The sequence below is a fragment of the Panulirus ornatus genome, chromosome 59, assembly GCF_036320965.1.
Source record: "Panulirus ornatus isolate Po-2019 chromosome 59, ASM3632096v1, whole genome shotgun sequence".
Taxonomy (NCBI): Eukaryota; Metazoa; Arthropoda; class Malacostraca; order Decapoda; family Palinuridae; genus Panulirus; species Panulirus ornatus.
In genome coordinates, this window is record NC_092282.1 from 14,006,487 (window position 1) to 14,027,347 (window position 20,861).

General features: G+C 39.6%; 1 protein-coding gene across 3 annotated transcripts in view; it reads right to left on the reverse strand.

The window, feature by feature from the left end:
- The window catches only part of Rgk3 (Rad, Gem/Kir family member 3), a 616,115-nt gene that overhangs the window by 451,069 nt on the left and 144,185 nt on the right, over window positions 1-20,861 (reverse strand). The window lies entirely within an intron of this gene.

The window sequence follows — 20,861 nt, forward strand, 5'->3', positions numbered from 1 at the left end:
AATCGATACCCAAATCTCTTACAATATCACACTAATAGAACGCCTTCCATCTTTCACGATCTCCATCGTCTCTCACCAGTGGTTTCCACCTCTCGAACATACTTTCGTCTCTCGCACTGTGCTCCTCTCTATTACGTGTGTTTACATCTATCCAAATTAGGTTATTCCTATCCATCTTCTTTCCAAGGTCTCCGTTTCTTCTACTCTCTCTCTCTCTCTCTCTCTCTCTCTCTCTCTCTCTCTCTCTCTCTCTCTCTCTCTCTCTCTCTCTCTCTCTCTCTCTCCTTCTCTCTCTCTCTCTCTCTTTCTCTAGTCTCACTACTGTTTTCATACTCGAAAACTTCTGCTTCTACAGTCTCCGTCTTTACGCCATCTCATTTTTCCAGCAGATAAAGCTATTCCATCGAGCGATTCTCTCTCTCTCTCATCAGCTTTCTTACATATTCCTCCCTTCATCAGGCGCGTTCAAATAACTTCCCCTCAATATCGTTCCATTTCTCATCTAATTTTCTCACAGAAATTCCCGTCTCAACTCACATCTCTTAACTTTAAAACATCCATCACTCTAATGCACTGAAGGGGCCGGCAACTTGCTTTCTCACTCGCACAGAAATTCATGCAGACATTCATAAACAAGATGCAACACACCTGGACAGAAAGGCACACGAAGAAAACTTGTGCAATAGTAAATGAAGATAACTTTATGAGTCGAGCCACTACGGTGTGCCAAGATGACTCTATGTGAAACAAGAGAAGATAATTGTCTCTCTTGACGAAGAGTCGAAGTCATGAAGACCATCATCAGACGAGAAGGACCCCCTTCAGCCCGTGCATCACGTCAGTCACCTGTGGTCAAGGCTCCAGCATCTTACCCTGTTTGCACCCTGTGACAGGACGCATATCCACCTCCCTGTCTGGATGGCGCTGCCTCTCCCACATCCTTGTGAGTCATTGGCAATCTCCCAGCATGACTTAATTACACGTTCTGAAGGGCCTTATTAACTCCCATGAGGCAGGAAGTAATGGCATTGAAATACAGTTTAAATATTCATAAAACTGCGGCTCATTTGAATAAAAAATATACATGACCCATCTGGGGGGGTAGTAAACTATGCAGGGCCGCAATTAATTTGTGCTCAGAAAGATTCAACAGATAATCCTGGTTTTCGGAAAGTATCCCAGCTAGCAATAATTCCCCTCAACGTGGAAAACATTTTCATGTATAAAACCTTTGTTGAGGGGATATTTTTTTTTCCCCCACATTAATTTAGATACTGAAATAATTGTTGTACATCACTTTCTGCTGGTTATATGTTGGAAATGCGTTACATTTCAGTGGGAGAATTAGAGAAACACGGATTTCTATGTGGCACTTATGGATCTGGAGACAGCATATGGTAGGTTTGACAAGTGTATACCTTATGGAAGGTCTTACAAATATATTGTGTGGGAGATAAGCTATCAGATGCAGTGAGGAGCTTTTTATCAAACGAGTAAGACGTATGGTCGAGTAGACAGAGAGAAAGGTGGTGAGGAAAGTATATGCAAGGTTCATAGAGAGAGAGGGTGGTATGCATTCTGTTGGAGGTGAGGTGTTAATTGTTGTTTGCTGATGACACGGAGCTGGTAGCAAATTTGAGTAAGAAACTGCAGAAGTTGGTTTCTGAGTTTGGGAGTGTGTTTAAAAGTAGAAATTTGAGAGTAAATGTGTATAGAAAAAGGTTATTAGGTTTAACGGTGCAAATACACAAATTAGTTGGAATGTGAATTTGAATTGAGAAATCTTGGAGGAAGAGAAGTGGACATGGCAGCGAATGGAACTGATCACTGACGAATGTGTGGAAAGACACGTCACTATCTGGAAGGGTGAAAAGGGGTAAGTTTGAAGGCATAGTAGTCCCGACAGTGTTGTATGAATTCGAGGCATAGGCTATAGATAAGAAAGTATCAAAGAGGTGAATGTGTTAGAAACGTCATGTGTGAGGACAGCATCTGGTGTAGGAAGGGTCGATCGAGTACGAAATGACAGGGTTAGAGAGAAGTGTGGAATAAGGAGTGTATGGCTGAAAGATCTGGTGACGGTGTGCTGAAACGGTGTGGACACATGGAGAGAATGAGCGAAGAGAGGTTGACAAAGACTATACATGTGTTATAACTGGTGATGGAAGGATGGAGTGAATGAGATTTTGAGAGTTCCTGGCCTGAAATGCAGGAGGGTGAAAGGGCGTGCACAGGATAGAGTGAAATGGAGCGATGTGGTATACGGGGGGGACCGAAGTGCTATCAATGGACTTAACCAAGGCATGTGAGGCAGCCGGTAGTAAGCTGTAGTGTCGATGCATTACGCATGACAGCTACAGAATGGATCTGAGCAAATGAGGTTGCGTAGCGAAACACAAAATCATGATAGTTTCTATCGAGATGGTACAGTCTGGGGTAGCTGCAGGTAACCCATATTATTAACATGACGTCAGAGGTAAGTGGGGTCATAACGTGTCCCTCAGACGTGTCCGGTTCTCGTACATTACTTGTGAAGGTCCAGGGTGAGGTAGCTCAGGTGTTGGCCCCCATGACCTATCACCTTAATGGCCTTCCACCCTCTCACGCCGGCTAAGGTTCTCTCTCTCTCTCTCTCTCTCTCTCTCTCTCTCTCTCTCTCTCTCTCTCTCTCTCTCTCTCTCTCTCTCTCTCTTCTACATATGTGTGTGTGTGTGTGTGTGTGTGTGTGTGTGTGTGTGTGTGTGTGTGTGTGTATGTATGTATGTATGTATGTATGTATGTATGTATGTATGTATGTATGTATGTATGTATGTATGTGTGTGTATGTGTGCTTGTGTGTGTATGCATGTATGTATGTATGTATGTATGTATGTATGTATGTATGTGTGTGTGTGTGTGTGTGTGTGTGTGTGTGTGTGTGTGTGTGTGTGTGTGTGTGTGTGTGTGTGTTTGCGTAATCCTGAGCCCAGACTACATCATAAAGCCCAATCCGTCACTTAAGCTTAGTTTCAATCACCTTATAATAAGGATAAAGGGGGAACACCAGACTCACCTAACTGTTTGTGTGGATCATAAATTCATCTCTTCAGAGGAGGAAACAGAAGAAAACGGAGTCAAACTTTTTGGCCATTTGATAAGAGAAAAGTTTCCTGGTTCCAGCGTGGGCTGCAAGGAGCACAGGGAGGGTTCGGCTCCACCTGCAGGGCGTGGCAGGTCTGAGATGCAAGTTCAGAGAGGAAGGAACGCGAGAGATCGTAAGACGGAAGCGTGTGACCGAGGGAGGGTTGCTATTTGAAGGGAGAGAGTGGAGGTACGATCAAAGGGGAGGAGTTACAAGGCTGAGGAAGAAGACGAAGATGCAAGACGGTGGGGAGGAACTACAACAAGTGAGGGAGGAAGTTACAGTAGTGGAGAGGAAGATGTAAGGGGTTTGGGGAGGAGTTACAAGAGGAGAGACGTTTGCATCCGAGGAAGATAAGCGAGAGAGATGGAGTGTTGCCGACACGTCTCTCTGTTCATAGTTCTTCACAACTCTCGTCTCTGTCATTACCCTAATGGCTGCCTCCTAGTTCTGCTCTCCCTATCCTCCTTGGCCTAGCCTCTCCCTGTCCTCACACTTCCCATCCACGTGAACCCGCCCCGTCCCACCCACGTCCCTACACATACTTCAGTGATATCTGTTATCAGTAAATAATCCTGCTTCATGAAGTGATGCATAACCTTGTATTTCTTTTTGAGAGTCTAGCCTTAGCGCAGCCGTTTGTTTACCAGATAGGGAAATTTTCCCGGCTCATACTTGCCTATAAAATCCCCATGACAGAATGTTTACTCAGCTGTGTTTTTTCTCGTTGTTATTTTTTCCTGCCTGCGGTTGAGGCAGGGGGAAAGGTGGGTGAGGAGGTGCCAACTGCTTTGCTATCTTGATTCTGCCATAGTTTAGTTCATAAAGCAGATCGCCTCCTCCTGGACCATCAAATCTGTCATCAGTCCTTCCCATGTTCTCTCATGTAACCCCAAAAACCATCAATGTCTCCCATCCTCACATCTGGCCCTCCCTCACCTTCCCTCCCTCACCTTCCCTCCCTCACCAGGTCCTCCCTCAGCCTTCCGGCTCTTCACTTTACTCCCTCCTCCTTGGTCTAGTCTCCTGAAGCTCACTCGCGCTTAACACCCATTCAACCTCTTCGTCATGACTGGTCGACCTTCAAGTACGACTCCTGGGTGTGATGGTGTGACACCTAACCCTTAAGAGATCTGGCCAAAGGCCAGGTCATCATACCCAAAGGTCATCCGTCGTGCTCAGAGGTCAAACCCTCGTGCTCAGGAGTCGTACCCTCGTACTCAAGTGTCGTATCATCGTGCTCAAGGGTCGTACACCATCGTACTCAAGGTGTTAACAGTCAAGATGTATAATCACCCTCGAAGGCTTCTTAATATATTAAATGGTTCACCCAGGTAGAGGATGTCCTGAGTGGCGCAGTTCGATGTGGCTGTATATGAACCGTCTAGGCCAGCGTGGCCTCCTTGGCCAACGAGCGGACTGCTTTTCTCGTCACAATACCTGATCAAAAGTTAATCCACGATAGGATAAACACAGTCCCTTATAGATCACTGCAGTCAGCATGCAATGTACGGCAGACCTTCCCTTCAACGGCTCTCGCAAGGGTGGGGTGGAGGGGAACTTTCACTCAAGCAAAACAACCACAAGATAAGAAAAAATGTCAAAATGCGACAATATGTACTTCACAACAGACATTGTGCTCAAGGGTCGTACACCATCGTACTCAAGGTGTTAACAGTCAAGATGTATAATCACCCTCGAAGGCTTCTTAATATATTAAATGGTTCACCCAGGTAGAGGATGTCCTGAGTGGCGCAGTTCGATGTGGCTGTATATGAACCGTCTAGGCCAGCGTGGCCTCCTTGGCCAACGAGCGGACTGCTTTTCTCGTCACAATACCTGATCAAAAGTTAATCCACGATAGGATAAACACAGTCCCTTATAGATCACTGCAGTCAGCATGCAATGTACGGCAGACCTTCCCTTCAACGGCTCTCGCAAGGGTGGGGTGGAGGGGAACTTTCACTCAAGCAAAACAACCACAAGATAAGAAAAAATGTCAAAATGCGACAATATGTACTTCACAACAGACACAGTGACGCCCGTACTTTATTCTCATGATGACTGACATAACACGGGCGAAACATACCCCCAGTCAAACACCATATCGGGTTAAAGGGATTAAGTGAGAGTTGAAAAAAAAAAATGTGGAGATTCATCAGGGCTTCGCAGGTATTTGCAGACCTTGACTTTTAAAGGTAGAGAGGTTATAGGAGGGAAATACAAAGCAAAGAAGAAAATTTTCACGGCTTAGTTTTTTTGATGGATGAAGGTTCTATAAAGGCCAGTCCTCAAGTGGCCGATCTACACATAGATATTCTAAAAAGCATCAGCCAAGTAAGTCCCACAGAGACAATCGCTGGGAGTAGCGACACAAACGCTCAGCTCATGAGAACAGCGACCAAGAATCTGTAGAAGAGAGAGCAGCAACATCGTCGTGTACAGAGAGGGATAGTTAAGAGGAAGTGACTCACTCGGGGGAAAAGACTTCCAGTAGACAAGTACTGCGAAAACCAGATTGGCGATTAGAAAGAAGGGAATGGGACTCAAAGTATTTGAGAGAATTAGAGTTCAAGGAGAGTTTTAATGACTTTGGACACTGCAGAAGTATGAAAAATGGGGCGATAGTTGGAGGAGTTAGAGCTGTTTCCTTTCTCAGGGTTGGGCTGCATCACGGCGTACTTCTAAGAAGAAGGGGAAAGTTTGGGGCTTTAAACGGAGACGAAATAGGTTAGCAAGGATCAGAGTTAGTTTAGAGGCAGACTCCCTGAAGAATCGAGAAGCTTATACCATGGGGGGCAATATCCCTTGTGTACATGAAGCTGGAAGAGCAGTCGGAAGACTCCTGTAAGAGAAAAGGGATGGCTGAGGTTCAGTTGGAGATGAGGATTGGGATCAGCAGCAGAATCAACCATGCCGAAAAAGAAACTTTACCTGTTGAGGAGTTGACTGTCAACTGATTTCGTCGGAAGAGAGGAGGAAAAATTGTAATGAATTATACTGAAGACGCTTTTGATTAACGACCAACGAAATTTGGAGAAGAATAAGTTAAATTCAGTATGCTTCACTCTCACGAAGGAGTGCTCAACTCTGCAAAGGACAGCTTTGCAGTGATTCTAAGAAATGAAAACAAACATGATTCAGAAGAAGGGGAGACTTTATGGCCCTGTACGTTCCGTCCGTCCCTCATGCAACAGGCGTCAGAAGCAGGAGCTTTCAAGCCTGATTTGGGGGAAGAAAGATTACAAGGAAGACAGGATGCACGGTTCCATCCTAGACGAGATATCATCCGCTATCCGATCAGCACAGCATGAGGCACACCATCAAGCGAAGCTGCACCTGGACCAGAGAAAACCAATTTAGAAGCCTCGTAGATATGACCGTTAACCTTTCCCAAAAGTGCCCAAATCGACGTCTCGAGGCAGGTAGGGGATAAATGGTGCACAATTAGAACTGATAAATATAAGATTGTGGTCGGAGTTTCCCAAAAGCGCAGATATAATGTATTTATAGCAGGAGGGTTCAGAAGGACAAGAAAAAGGTCGAGTGTGTTAGATGAGTGGTGGTGACAGTCAGGAATTCGTGATACGCGTTTCATTAAAGGTCTCAGGTCATCAGAAAGGGGTAAAGGAAAATCCCTCAGCTCCACCGGGAACATCCCTGGTACAACCTAACCAATCCTTGTGACGTACAACGTATTTTCCTGCACAGGAGATTTCAGCACATTGTTGCGAGACAGCAATGCTTCTCACTAGGGAGCCATAGAGTTGAAGAGCTGTATATACAAATGTGACGAAAGGTCTTTTAAGAAACCGAGAAGCACACAGGAAGAATTTCACAACCACAGTGTAAAAAATTATCCCGATGACTTCTAAAGGTATCACATGATACTCTGCAGGTCCCTGGAGAACTATCCAAGACCTGTTTTCCAGTCTCCACAACCTGAATAGGAAACACAGCATTAAATACGGGTCATGAAACATTAAATTACCGAGCATGAAACTGAAACACACACACACACACACACACACACACACACACACACACACACACACATATATATATATATATATATATATATATATATATATATATATATATATATATATATATATATATATATCAAAAGGAGTAATTATCATGGACGTCGCACATAAAAATCGAGTCGAAAGAATCAGGTGGACATAATGAACACTGAGGTCCATATTTTTGGCCCGAGGGAACCTTTACGAAGAGATAGCGTCCCACACCTGCTGTCAATCTACTCGTTATCAATTCGATGTAATCATGAAAGCGGAAAACGTGCAATTACTTTATAAATTAACTTTTTATCATTAGTATTGAGGGGAACTATGAATGAACCTGTGTGTACGACACAGACTAAATTTATATATTTTTTTTCTATTTAGGATATCAAAAAAAGAGAAATATATATATATATATATATATATATATATATATATATATATATATATATATATATATATGCGATATTGTTGTTGTTGCGTGTTTGTGTGTGTGTGTGTGTGTGTGTGTGTGTGTGTGTGTGTGTGTGTGTGTGTGTGTTGATGATAAAGATGATAAAGATGATAAAGATGATAAAGATGATAAAGATGATAAAGATGATAAAGATGATAAAGATGATAAAGATGATAAAGATGATAAAGATGATAAAGATGATAAAGATGATAAAGATGATAAAGATGATAAAGATGATAAAGATGATAAAGATGATAAAGATGATAAAGATGATAAAGATGATAAAGATGATAAAGATGATAAAGATGATAAAGATGATAAAGATGATAAAGATGATAAAGATGATAAAGATGATAAAGATGATAAAGATGATAAAGATGATAAAGATGATAAAGATGATAAAGATGATAAAGATGATAAAGATGATAAAGATGATAAAGATGATAAAGATGATAAAGATGATAAAGATGATAAAGATGATAAAGATGATAAAGATGATAAAGATGATAAAGATGATAAAGATGATAAAGATGATAAAGATGATAAAGATGATAAAGATGATAAAGATGATAAAGATGATAAAGATGATAAAGATGATAAAGATGATAAAGATGATAAAGATGATAAAGATGATAAAGATGATAAAGATGATAAAGATGATAAAGATGATAAAGATGATAAAGATGATAAAGATGATAAAGATGATAAAGATGATAAAGATGATAAAGATGATAAAGATGATAAAGATGATAAAGATGATAAAGATGATAAAGATGATAAAGATGATAAAGATGATAAAGATGATAAAGATGATAAAGATGATAAAGATGATAAAGATGATAAAGATGATAAAGATGATAAAGATGATAAAGATGATAAAGATGATAAAGATGATAAAGATGATAAAGATGATAAAGATGATAAAGATGATAAAGATGATAAAGATGATAAAGATGATAAAGATGATAAAGATGATAAAGATGATAAAGATGATAAAGATGATAAAGATGATAAAGATGATAAAGATGATAAAGATGATAAAGATGATAAAGATGATAAAGATGATAAAGATGATAAAGATGATAAAGATGATAAAGATGATAAAGATGATAAAGATGATAAAGATGATAAAGATGATAAAGATGATAAAGATGATAAAGATGATAAAGATGATAAAGATGATAAAGATGATAAAGATGATAAAGATGATAAAGATGATAAAGATGATAAAGATGATAAAGATGATAAAGATGATAAAGATGATAAAGATGATAAAGATGATAAAGATGATAAAGATGATAAAGATGATAAAGATGATAAAGATGATAAAGATGATAAAGATGATAAAGATGATAAAGATGATAAAGATGATAAAGATGATAAAGATGATAAAGATGATAAAGATGATAAAGATGATAAAGATGATAAAGATGATAAAGATGATAAAGATGATAAAGATGATAAAGATGATAAAGATGATAAAGATGATAAAGATGATAAAGATGATAAAGATGATAAAGATGATAAAGATGATAAAGATGATAAAGATGATAAAGATGATAAAGATGATAAAGATGATAAAGATGATAAAGATGATAAAGATGATAAAGATGATAAAGATGATAAAGATGATAAAGATGATAAAGATGATAAAGATGATAAAGATGATAAAGATGATAAAGATGATAAAGATGATAAAGATGATAAAGATGATAAAGATGATAAAGATGATAAAGATGATAAAGATGATAAAGATGATAAAGATGATAAAGATGATAAAGATGATAAAGATGATAAAGATGATAAAGATGATAAAGATGATAAAGATGATAAAGATGATAAAGATGATAAAGATGATAAAGATGATAAAGATGATAAAGATGATAAAGATGATAAAGATGATAAAGATGATAAAGATGATAAAGATGATAAAGATGATAAAGATGATAAAGATGATAAAGATGATAAAGATGATAAAGATGATAAAGATGATAAAGATGATAAAGATGATAAAGATGATAAAGATGATAAAGATGATAAAGATGATAAAGATGATAAAGATGATAAAGATGATAAAGATGATAAAGATGATAAAGATGATAAAGATGATAAAGATGATAAAGATGATAAAGATGATAAAGATGATAAAGATGATAAAGATGATAAAGATGATAAAGATGATAAAGATGATAAAGATGATAAAGATGATAAAGATGATAAAGATGATAAAGATGATAAAGATGATAAAGATGATAAAGATGATAAAGATGATAAAGATGATAAAGATGATAAAGATGATAAAGATGATAAAGATGATAAAGATGATAAAGATGATAAAGATGATAAAGATGATAAAGATGATAAAGATGATAAAGATGATAAAGATGATAAAGATGATAAAGATGATAAAGATGATAAAGATGATAAAGATGATAAAGATGATAAAGATGATAAAGATGATAAAGATGATAAAGATGATAAAGATGATAAAGATGATAAAGATGATAAAGATGATAAAGATGATAAAGATGATAAAGATGATAAAGATGATAAAGATGATAAAGATGATAAAGATGATAAAGATGATAAAGATGATAAAGATGATAAAGATGATAAAGATGATAAAGATGATAAAGATGATAAAGATGATAAAGATGATAAAGATGATAAAGATGATAAAGATGATAAAGATGATAAAGATGATAAAGATGATAAAGATGATAAAGATGATAAAGATGATAAAGATGATAAAGATGATAAAGATGATAAAGATGATAAAGATGATAAAGATGATAAAGATGATAAAGATGATAAAGATGATAAAGATGATAAAGATGATAAAGATGATAAAGATGATAAAGATGATAAAGATGATAAAGATGATAAAGATGATAAAGATGATAAAGATGATAAAGATGATAAAGATGATAAAGATGATAAAGATGATAAAGATGATAAAGATGATAAAGATGATAAAGATGATAAAGATGATAAAGATGATAAAGATGATAAAGATGATAAAGATGATAAAGATGATAAAGATGATAAAGATGATAAAGATGATAAAGATGATAAAGATGATAAAGATGATAAAGATGATAAAGATGATAAAGATGATAAAGATGATAAAGATGATAAAGATGATAAAGATGATAAAGATGATAAAGATGATAAAGATGATAAAGATGATAAAGATGATAAAGATGATAAAGATGATAAAGATGATAAAGATGATAAAGATGATAAAGATGATAAAGATGATAAAGATGATAAAGATGATAAAGATGATAAAGATGATAAAGATGATAAAGATGATAAAGATGATAAAGATGATAAAGATGATAAAGATGATAAAGATGATAAAGATGATAAAGATGATAAAGATGATAAAGATGATAAAGATGATAAAGATGATAAAGATGATAAAGATGATAAAGATGATAAAGATGATAAAGATGATAAAGATGATAAAGATGATAAAGATGATAAAGATGATAAAGATGATAAAGATGATAAAGATGATAAAGATGATAAAGATGATAAAGATGATAAAGATGATAAAGATGATAAAGATGATAAAGATGATAAAGATGATAAAGATGATAAAGATGATAAAGATGATAAAGATGATAAAGATGATAAAGATGATAAAGATGATAAAGATGATAAAGATGATAAAGATGATAAAGATGATAAAGATGATAAAGATGATAAAGATGATAAAGATGATAAAGATGATAAAGATGATAAAGATGATAAAGATGATAAAGATGATAAAGATGATAAAGATGATAAAGATGATAAAGATGATAAAGATGATAAAGATGATAAAGATGATAAAGATGATAAAGATGATAAAGATGATAAAGATGATAAAGATGATAAAGATGATAAAGATGATAAAGATGATAAAGATGATAAAGATGATAAAGATGATAAAGATGATAAAGATGATAAAGATGATAAAGATGATAAAGATGATAAAGATGATAAAGATGATAAAGATGATAAAGATGATAAAGATGATAAAGATGATAAAGATGATAAAGATGATAAAGATGATAAAGATGATAAAGATGATAAAGATGATAAAGATGATAAAGATGATAAAGATGATAAAGATGATAAAGATGATAAAGATGATAAAGATGATAAAGATGATAAAGATGATAAAGATGATAAAGATGATAAAGATGATAAAGATGATAAAGATGATAAAGATGATAAAGATGATAAAGATGATAAAGATGATAAAGATGATAAAGATGATAAAGATGATAAAGATGATAAAGATGATAAAGATGATAAAGATGATAAAGATGATAAAGATGATAAAGATGATAAAGATGATAAAGATGATAAAGATGATAAAGATGATAAAGATGATAAAGATGATAAAGATGATAAAGATGATAAAGATGATAAAGATGATAAAGATGATAAGAATGAGAGTTTGCAACTCGGGCAAGGCCCTAGAGCACAGCTAACGGGAGATATCAGAAACAGACAAGACAACGACATTCCCATTAACAGTAGTATATAGATGCTGGCGCGTCACCCATCGCAGACAAGAGCCACCCACATCTTAGCGCACACAGGGATGTAGCACGCACCCCATACACCAGCGTCCTCACAGCACACACAAACAGAAGGACCCGCGTCCTCACGGCACACACAAACAGAAGGGAACGCTGGCATCAGGAGCCAGCGTTCATCACAAGCCAGGAGAGTCACGGGCGATCTAAACTGCACCTAGAAAATACAACACTCGAGAACTGACGAAGATAACAAAGGAGGGGATGGGGCGTGTAGGAAGGGGGTGTCGTCTGGCGAACTACAACATTCCTGGCCGGTCTGCGAGACGCACACATTCCACAGTGGCAGGACCAACACACACACACACACACACACACACACACACACACACACACACAGAGTAATATTCTTCACGTGGGTAACGAGGGGAAAGACAATACACAAAACACAAGGAGACCCTTTCTTCCAAGCTACATAAACCAATATTTACGCCAAGATTACTGAAAGACGAGCGAGAGCAGCGGCACATCCAAGACTGACTGTGACTCGTAGGGAGTCAAAAAAGTGACTGTACAAAGGAGGTTCCTGTCATCAGATGATTAATACTGAGAGTTCAGTGAATACATCATAAAAACAGGAGGGGAGGGGGCCTTCATCGATCAGGAACAGGTAATCGATAGGGGGGACAGAGGTAAGTATAGTGAGGACCTACGCGAGTATACGGCCACGTGAACTATTTCATATATGATAAATATATATATATATATATATATATATATATATATATATATATATATATATATATATATATATATAGGTTTGCGGCAGGGGTGTGTGATGTCTCCATGATTGTTTAATTTGTTTATGGATGGGGTTGTTAGGGAGGTGAATGCAAGAGTTTTGGAAAGAGGGGCAAGTATGAAGTCTGTTGGGGATGAGAGAGCTTGGGAAGTGAGTCAGTTGTTGTTCGCTGATGATACAGCGCTGGTGGCTGATTCATGTGAGAAACTGCAGAAGCTGGTGACTGAGTTTGGTAAAGAGTGTGAAAGAAGAAAATTAAGAGTAAATGTGAATAAGAGCAAGGTAATTAGGTACAGTAGGGTTAAGGGTCAAGTCAATTGGGAGGTAAGTTTGAATGGAGAAAAACTGGAGGAAGTAAAGTGTTTTAGATATCTGGGAGTGGATCTGGCAGCGGATGGAACCATGGAAGCGGAAGTGGATCATAGGGTGGGGGAGGGGGAGAAAATCCTGGGAGCCTTGAAGAATGTGTGGAAGTCGAGAACATTATCTCGGAAAGCAAAAATGGGTATGTTTGAAGGAATAGTGGTTCCAACAATGTTGTATGGTTGCGAGGCGTGGGCGATGGATAGAGTTGTGCGCAGGAGGATGGATGTGCTAGAAATGAGATGTTTGAGGACAATGTGTGGTGTGAGGTGGTTTGATCGAGTAAGTAACGTAAGGGTAAGAGAGATGTGTGGAAATAAAAAGAGCGTGGTTGAGAGAGCAGAAGAGGGTGTTTTGAAATGGTTTGGGCACATGGAGAGAATGAGTGAGGAAAGATTGACCAAGAGGATATATGTGTCGGAGGTGGAGGGAACGAGGAGAAGTGGGAGACCAAATTGGAGGTGGAAAGATGGAGTGAAAAAGATTTTGTGTGATCGGGGCCTGAACATGCAGGAGGGTGAAAGGAGGGCAAGGAATAGAGTGAAATGGATCGATGTGGTATACCGGGGTTGACGTGCTGTCAGTGGATTGAATCAGGGCATGTGAAGCGTCTGGGGTAAACCATGGAAAGCTGTGTAGGTATGTATATTTGCGTGTGTGGACGTATGTATATACATGTGTATGGGGGTGGGTTGGGCCATTTCTTTCGTCTGTTTCCTTGCGCTACCTCGCAAACGCGGGAGACAGCGACAAAGCAAAAAAAAAATATATATATATTATCAATAAGGTAGGGGAGAAAGAATTCTACCTCCGTATTCCCCGCGTGTCGAAGAAGGCGACTAAATGGGGCGGGAGCAGTGGGGGCTGGAGACCCTCCCCTTCTTGTATTTCAATTCATAAAAGAGGAAACAGAGGGAGGAGCCAGGCGGCGAGTGCTCATCCTCCACGAAGGCTCACACTGGGATGTCTGAATGTGTGTGTGGATGTAACCAAGATGAGAATAAAGGAGAGATAGGTAGTATGTTTGAGGAAAGGAACCTGGATGTTTTGGCTCTGAGTGACACGAAGCTCAAGAGTAAAGGGGAAGAGTGGTTTGGAAACGTCTTGGGAGTAAGGTCAGGGGTTGGTGAGGGGACAAGAGCTAAGGAAGGAGTGCCATACCTCCGCTGATCGACATCTGTCACCACAGTCGCCGTGTATCAACCAAGTGTTCGTACGGATACAACAATTGTCCCATACCTATTGACGTGAATGTCGTCAATAATCCACGAACAAGAGCAAAGTTCTACCCGGGAACACTTAGTGGAACCAAGGCCCTCTCTCTCCTTCCCTCCTTAAAGATCAGAAACAATAATTCCGAACTCCCGTAATGGGTTCCTGGCCGTCAGGACCACTCGTCCAACACACTTGACCTCATTCTCATTCTCTAAACCCTCCCACTCTCCGTACACTATTTCCGTCCCCTTAGGATCCAACGGCCACAACCTTATTTCCATCACCCTCCACTCTCACCCCTACCTCTACATGCCAACTCTGGCGGTGTGGGAGAACTCACTAGTCACCCTTGGTACGGGAACTGCTTAGTTGGCCGCGTTGCCTCTGGCATTGCTGACCATACGTCGAGCGGAGGTTATCTTGGTTGCATCTCACATCTCTTCTTCTGCCAGATCATCCTCCACCGAAAGTTCGATCGCTTCTACTTCGGGAACATTATCAGGTCATGACACTCTACCCTTCCCCCCTGACACCCAATCTGCTTCGATTATTTTTTTTTTTCCCTCGGAATCGCTGTTTGCTTCCCATAGTTTCTGTGTGAAGACGGGCGACACGAGGATTGACCGTTATGATACTTCCTTCAATCCTCGAGCATCGGAGCTGTGGAACCTTCCCTCTCCCTTCTCTCGTCTGTCCTCCTTCCTATACCCCTTCCATCTTTAAGAGTCTGGTCTGCATACACGTGCGGAGTCTTGATCAATTACTTCATTTTTTCCGCCTTCTTTTTTTCCTTTCGTCCCAGAAGGCCTTGATTGGGGCATATTTTGCCCGCGCCATGTTGGTCACTAAAGAAAATGCCATTGAGCTCCACCGTCACTCCTGTTCGCTTCAGTACGCGCCACCATTGTGTTGATGTTGCGTCACGTGATGTGAACGTCGCTAGGCAGATAGCAGGAATGGCCAAGCGTCAGGCGTGGGAGTGTGCCAGCAATAAGGGACAATGTAATTTCATCAATTTCCTCGCCACTTCGGACCCCATGAAAGCAACAAGAGAAGAACGATCGTTATGATGTCTCCTCCTCCTCCTCCTCCTCCTCCTCCTCCTCCTCCTCCTCCTCTTCTTCTTCCTCCGATCGGCGAAGGTGTGGAAATTTCCTCTTCACTTTCTATAAGCTTTTCATCCTTAACAAGTCAGGTCTAGAGAGACCCCGGGAGCACTGAATGTTACCTTCATTCTTCTTTCTCCTCTTTTCTTTTTCTAACCCACCCGAGATAGCCATGACTTAGGTACGCAGGTCCTAGTAAAGAAAAAAAAAAAAAGATAATACCAATTAAATGGTTGTACACAATGGGATCTGGAGGCACCGGATCTTAACGAGTCAAAGTCGTGTTCCACAGGACTGTTTGGTAGAGAGTGATTACCGTGCGGATCTACCGTCCAAAACATTGGCATTTACAACCACAGGAAAAGCAACGGACACCCAACTGCTGTGGCCTTTACATCCGTCCATCAGCGTCACTGCCGTGTGGTCGTATTAAGGCGAACGTATTTCAGTTGGACTGAAGTAACAACAGATGATCTGGTATCTATTTATTGTACGCAACATCTCACAACGTACCTTAGGGCAGAGGTGACCCTGATCTTCAACACACTACCGTTAACAACGGAATCTGTTGCAACGGTGGCTATGATCATAGGGGATGTTCCTAAAGACCTTTCCTTACGAACTTTGACGGCAACATCGAACTAAAAGCTTCTGTTGTTTTTCTTTTTTTTATTCTTCCCCGGTTTACTTCCTTCGATATTGAAGTCACATTTGCTAAGGTCTAGTCCTCACGCGCCCTCCCCCTGCGATGATGATGATGGGTTATTGAAGACATTCGGCTACGGGGGAACCTGTGGGGAACCTGTGCCATGGTTTATTTCAGGAACCCCAAGACGAGACGTCATCAGCCACTCATTTTGGGTGTAACTTTGGAGCATGAAGTACGATCTCGCTCGTCTTCACTTCCCTTTAATATCAAAATGTCTTCATTCGTGTCCACGTAAAACTCACTCAGTTCTGGCACACTTGGTGATGTCGTCTGCCTCATATACACCACACTAAAGGTTCTGTTCAGTTATTCGGCCTTTACGTATCGTAACAAATGAGAAAGAAACCCGTTTTCTACCCTTGGATATTCCCTATGGCGTCTTTTACCCATTTTCTTCTCTCAGTTCTCGCGAACTTGTGAACTTCTTCAGCGGTAATCGTAGCTTTTGTTTGACCGCTCCACACGTAAGTTTCAAAGTTCTTCCTCTATCGCTTTATTCTCCTTAAATATCATCATGAACATCAGTGTCATTCCCAGGAAGGGAAATTTCCTTCGTGTCAGCTGGGGCTGTTCAGTCAAACATGGTTCAAATAATGTTCATAAAACTTGTTGCCAGGAATGATACTGAAAAACATGTTGATCAATGTTTACAAAATTTTTATATTACCACACGGCCTGCTGAGCTCTGGCGCTTCCCAGCAAGCGTAAAACGCACTGTCACTAATAAATTGTTCAGTGCAGACAATACATGTTTTCGAGATATATATATATATATATATATATATATATATATATATATATATATATATATATATATATATATATATATATATATATATATTCCTAGAAGGCTGTAAGGTGAACATTTTCTTTGTAAATGCAGCCAAGGTGCTAATGGTGCTTTGATCTTTTATATCATCTGGTAGAGAATCCAACACTAAATTTAGCACCAGTAGGAGATACATTATTCTGGAAGAGAGTTGTATGAGTTTGTGGACTTACTAAATTGATATTGTTTTTCCTAGTATCATGGACATACTATACAAAGTCTATTGTGTGCATGACCAGTAATGTTCCCTTTTTTTATGAATGAAATAAGAAATTACTTATGAACAAATTTAGATTTCAAAGTGTCATTGTTGCTGGAATATTATCGTCGCATGTTTTAATGAATAGTCCTCTGAAATACTTTGGAAGGAACAGCGTGGTTTCAGGGGTGGTAGAGGATATGCAGACCAGGTGCCTGCTTTTGAGAGACGGTGAGGAATACTCAGAGAAGGAGAAGGTTTGGTGTGTGACACTTACGGAGCAGGAGAAAGCGTATGACAGGGATGATGTAGATTTTTTGTGCATGGTACTTCGGATATATGGTGTAGGAGGAAAGCTACTAGAAACAGTGAGAAGTTTTTATCATGAGAGTAAGGTGTGTGTGTGCGCAAGGTAAGTGGTCCTAGGGCGTGTGGAGTCCTCATGGCTCCTTAACCTGTTTATGGTGATGTTGGTGAGGAAGGTAAATGCAAGTGTTCTGGAGAGAGGAGCAGGCTTGCGGTCAGGCATGGGTGGAATGGCCTGGAAATGAGTCAGTTGCTGTTTGCAGATGACACGGCTCTGGTGGTGGACTTGTGTAAGGAACTGCAGAAGCCGTTGTTTGATTCTGGGAGAATGTTGCATGAGGAAAATGGATGTTAATATGAAGGAAAGTATGGCAATGATGTTTACCAGGAAAGAGAGGCATATCAGGTGGAGAGTGAGTATGAACGGAGTGACCTTTGCTAGGGAGGAAAACCTAGAGTGGATATGGCAGCAGATGGAACTATGGAAGCTGAAGTGAATCATATGGTGAGTGAAGGGACGAAGGTCCTGGATGCGTTAAGGAGTGTTTGGAAAATAAGATCACTGTCTGAGAGGGTAAATATGGCATATTTGATGGTACAGTATACCTATCGGTGGTAAACGGAAGCCCTAGATTAAACAGCACGGAAGAGGAGGGATGTGATGGTAATCAAATGCTTGAGAATAACCTGTGGTTTAAGGAGGGTTGATCGAGTAAGAAATAGCAGGGTAAGAAAGAGCTGTGGCTTGCAGATATGGAGAGAATGAGTGGAGGGACACTGTATAAGATGGAGGGTATATGTGTCATAAATGGAAGGAATAAGAGGAAGGGGAAGCTTAGTATAAGATGGAACGATGGAGTAAAAGATGCTTTGGGGTACTGGGCCCTGAGCATGCAGGAGGGTGTGAGGCGGGCATGGGATAGAGTGAACAAGTGCGATGTCAACTTGGGGGTGACGCGCTGTCAACGCGCGGAACCAGCGTGTATGACGCACACAGAGACACCTCGGTGAGATCTGTGGAGCTCTGGTCTCAGTACATTAAGAGTGGCAGCTAAAGAGAGGATGGGAGTCAATGAGACCGTTCTATGCCTGTTCCTCGCGAGTGAAAAGTCACCTTCAGCAAGGCTGTATCATCGGTAATTTACGGGAGTACAGCCTCGCGAAAGAGCTTCTTGTTTCAAAGAAGTCCATCCTGTCCCTGCTCCTGAAGGTAGCGTAGCCTTAGAACTTCAAGAGCTCCTAGAAAAGGTGGTCCCATTACTGGTCTTCGCCTGCTCGAGGTAACACCACGAGTGACGAACACTCACCTTTAGTGAGGCTGTATCACTGGGAGCACAATCTCGGTAAAGAACTTCTCACTCTAAAGGAGTCCACATTTCACCTGCTGCTGGGAGTAGCGAAGCCTTGGTCTTCAGGAGCCTTGAGAAAGAGCAACTGGGTGACCACCAGGACTCTTGGAAAGAGGTCCTGAGGTAATTATAATAATAACGATAACATATTTATTACTTTAACTTGAGTCACATGATGGTCGTCAGTTCCCCGCTTGTGACTTAAGTCAGTAGGGAATGATTACGTTTCCGATGGGAGTTAAAAACTTAGTCTGGGTTAACATCATCCACTGTTGAGCTGGTCTACAGTGTCATGAGGTGAGGAACCTTCAGAAATAAAAGTCAATTGATATACAGCGAAGAGAAGTAGCTAGGACGCCATTTGGTAAACACGTGGTTGTCCAAGACAGACAAATAGCGTATCATAAACTTGTTATGTGGACAAGTAGGGGAACTGTCTACAAATTCTATCAACAATAAAGCTATCCAATTTGTACACACCTTCACTAATATTAAGATTATCATTCTTTGTGTACTTGATGATAGAAGATTCAATGATATTTCTCGTGATAATTTTACTTTACTTCTCACGTTAATTTTACTTCCCACGTTGCTTAAATGCTTTCATGTAAATGTTGCCTTCAGCAACAATACTACTATAAAGAATATATTAATCAGGAACTCACCAGAAAATTCTCCTGGATGCATCTATGAAGTGCAACGTAGATATTGTGATAAGTTTTATGTAGGGCAAACTGGTAAAGATCTTTCCGTTAGACTTAAGCAACACAGATATTGTATAAGAACAGGATAAGAATCAAATGCCTTGTTTAATCACGTTAAAAACTACGATCATTGTATTGACTGGAGTAATGCCATCTCAGTTAATAACTCCAGTACCACGAGAAATATCTTTGAATCTTCTATTGCATCAAATACACAAAGAATCATAACCTTAATATTAGTGAAGGTCTATACAAATTGGATAGATTTATTGTTGATAAAATTTGTAAACAACTCCCCTTCTTGTCCACATAATGATTTTATGATACGCTCATTGTCTGTCTTGGACAATCACGTGTTTACTAAATGGCGTCCTTTCTACGTCTATTCGTTGTATATCAGCTGACTTATATTTCTTTCCTGTATCTCCCCTGAGGATATGATTATTACACGAAAGAGCACTTGGGAACTTATCGTATTTCATTTTCCCCGTGGACTCATAGGAATATACTTGATCACACGCAAAATTGTGATCCTTTCCAACATATTTATTTTTCTATTTATTTTGCTTTGTCGCTGTCTCCCGCGTTAGCGAGGTAGCGCAAGGAAACAGACGAATGAATGGCCCAACCCACCCACATACACATGTATATACATACACGTCCACACACGCAAATATACATACCTATACATCTCAACGTATACATATATATATACACACACAGACATATACATATATACACATGTACATAATTCATACTGTCTGCCTCTATTCATTCCCATCGCCACCTCGCCACACATGAAAAAACAACCCCCTCCCCCCCTCATGTGAGCGAGGTAGCGCTAGGAAAAGACAACAAAGGCCCCATTCGTTCACACTCAGTCTCTAGCTGTCATGTAATAATGCACCGAAACCACAGCTCCCTTTCCACATCCAGGCCCCACAGAACTTTCCATGGTTTACCGCAGAAGCTTCACATGCCCTTGTTCAATCCATTGACAGCATGACGACCCCGGTATACCACATCGTTCCAATTCACTCTATTCCTTGCACGCCTTTCACCCTCCTGCATGTTCAAGCCCCGATCACTCAAAATTTTTTTCACTCCATCTCTCCACCTCCAATTTGGTCTCCCATTTCTCCTC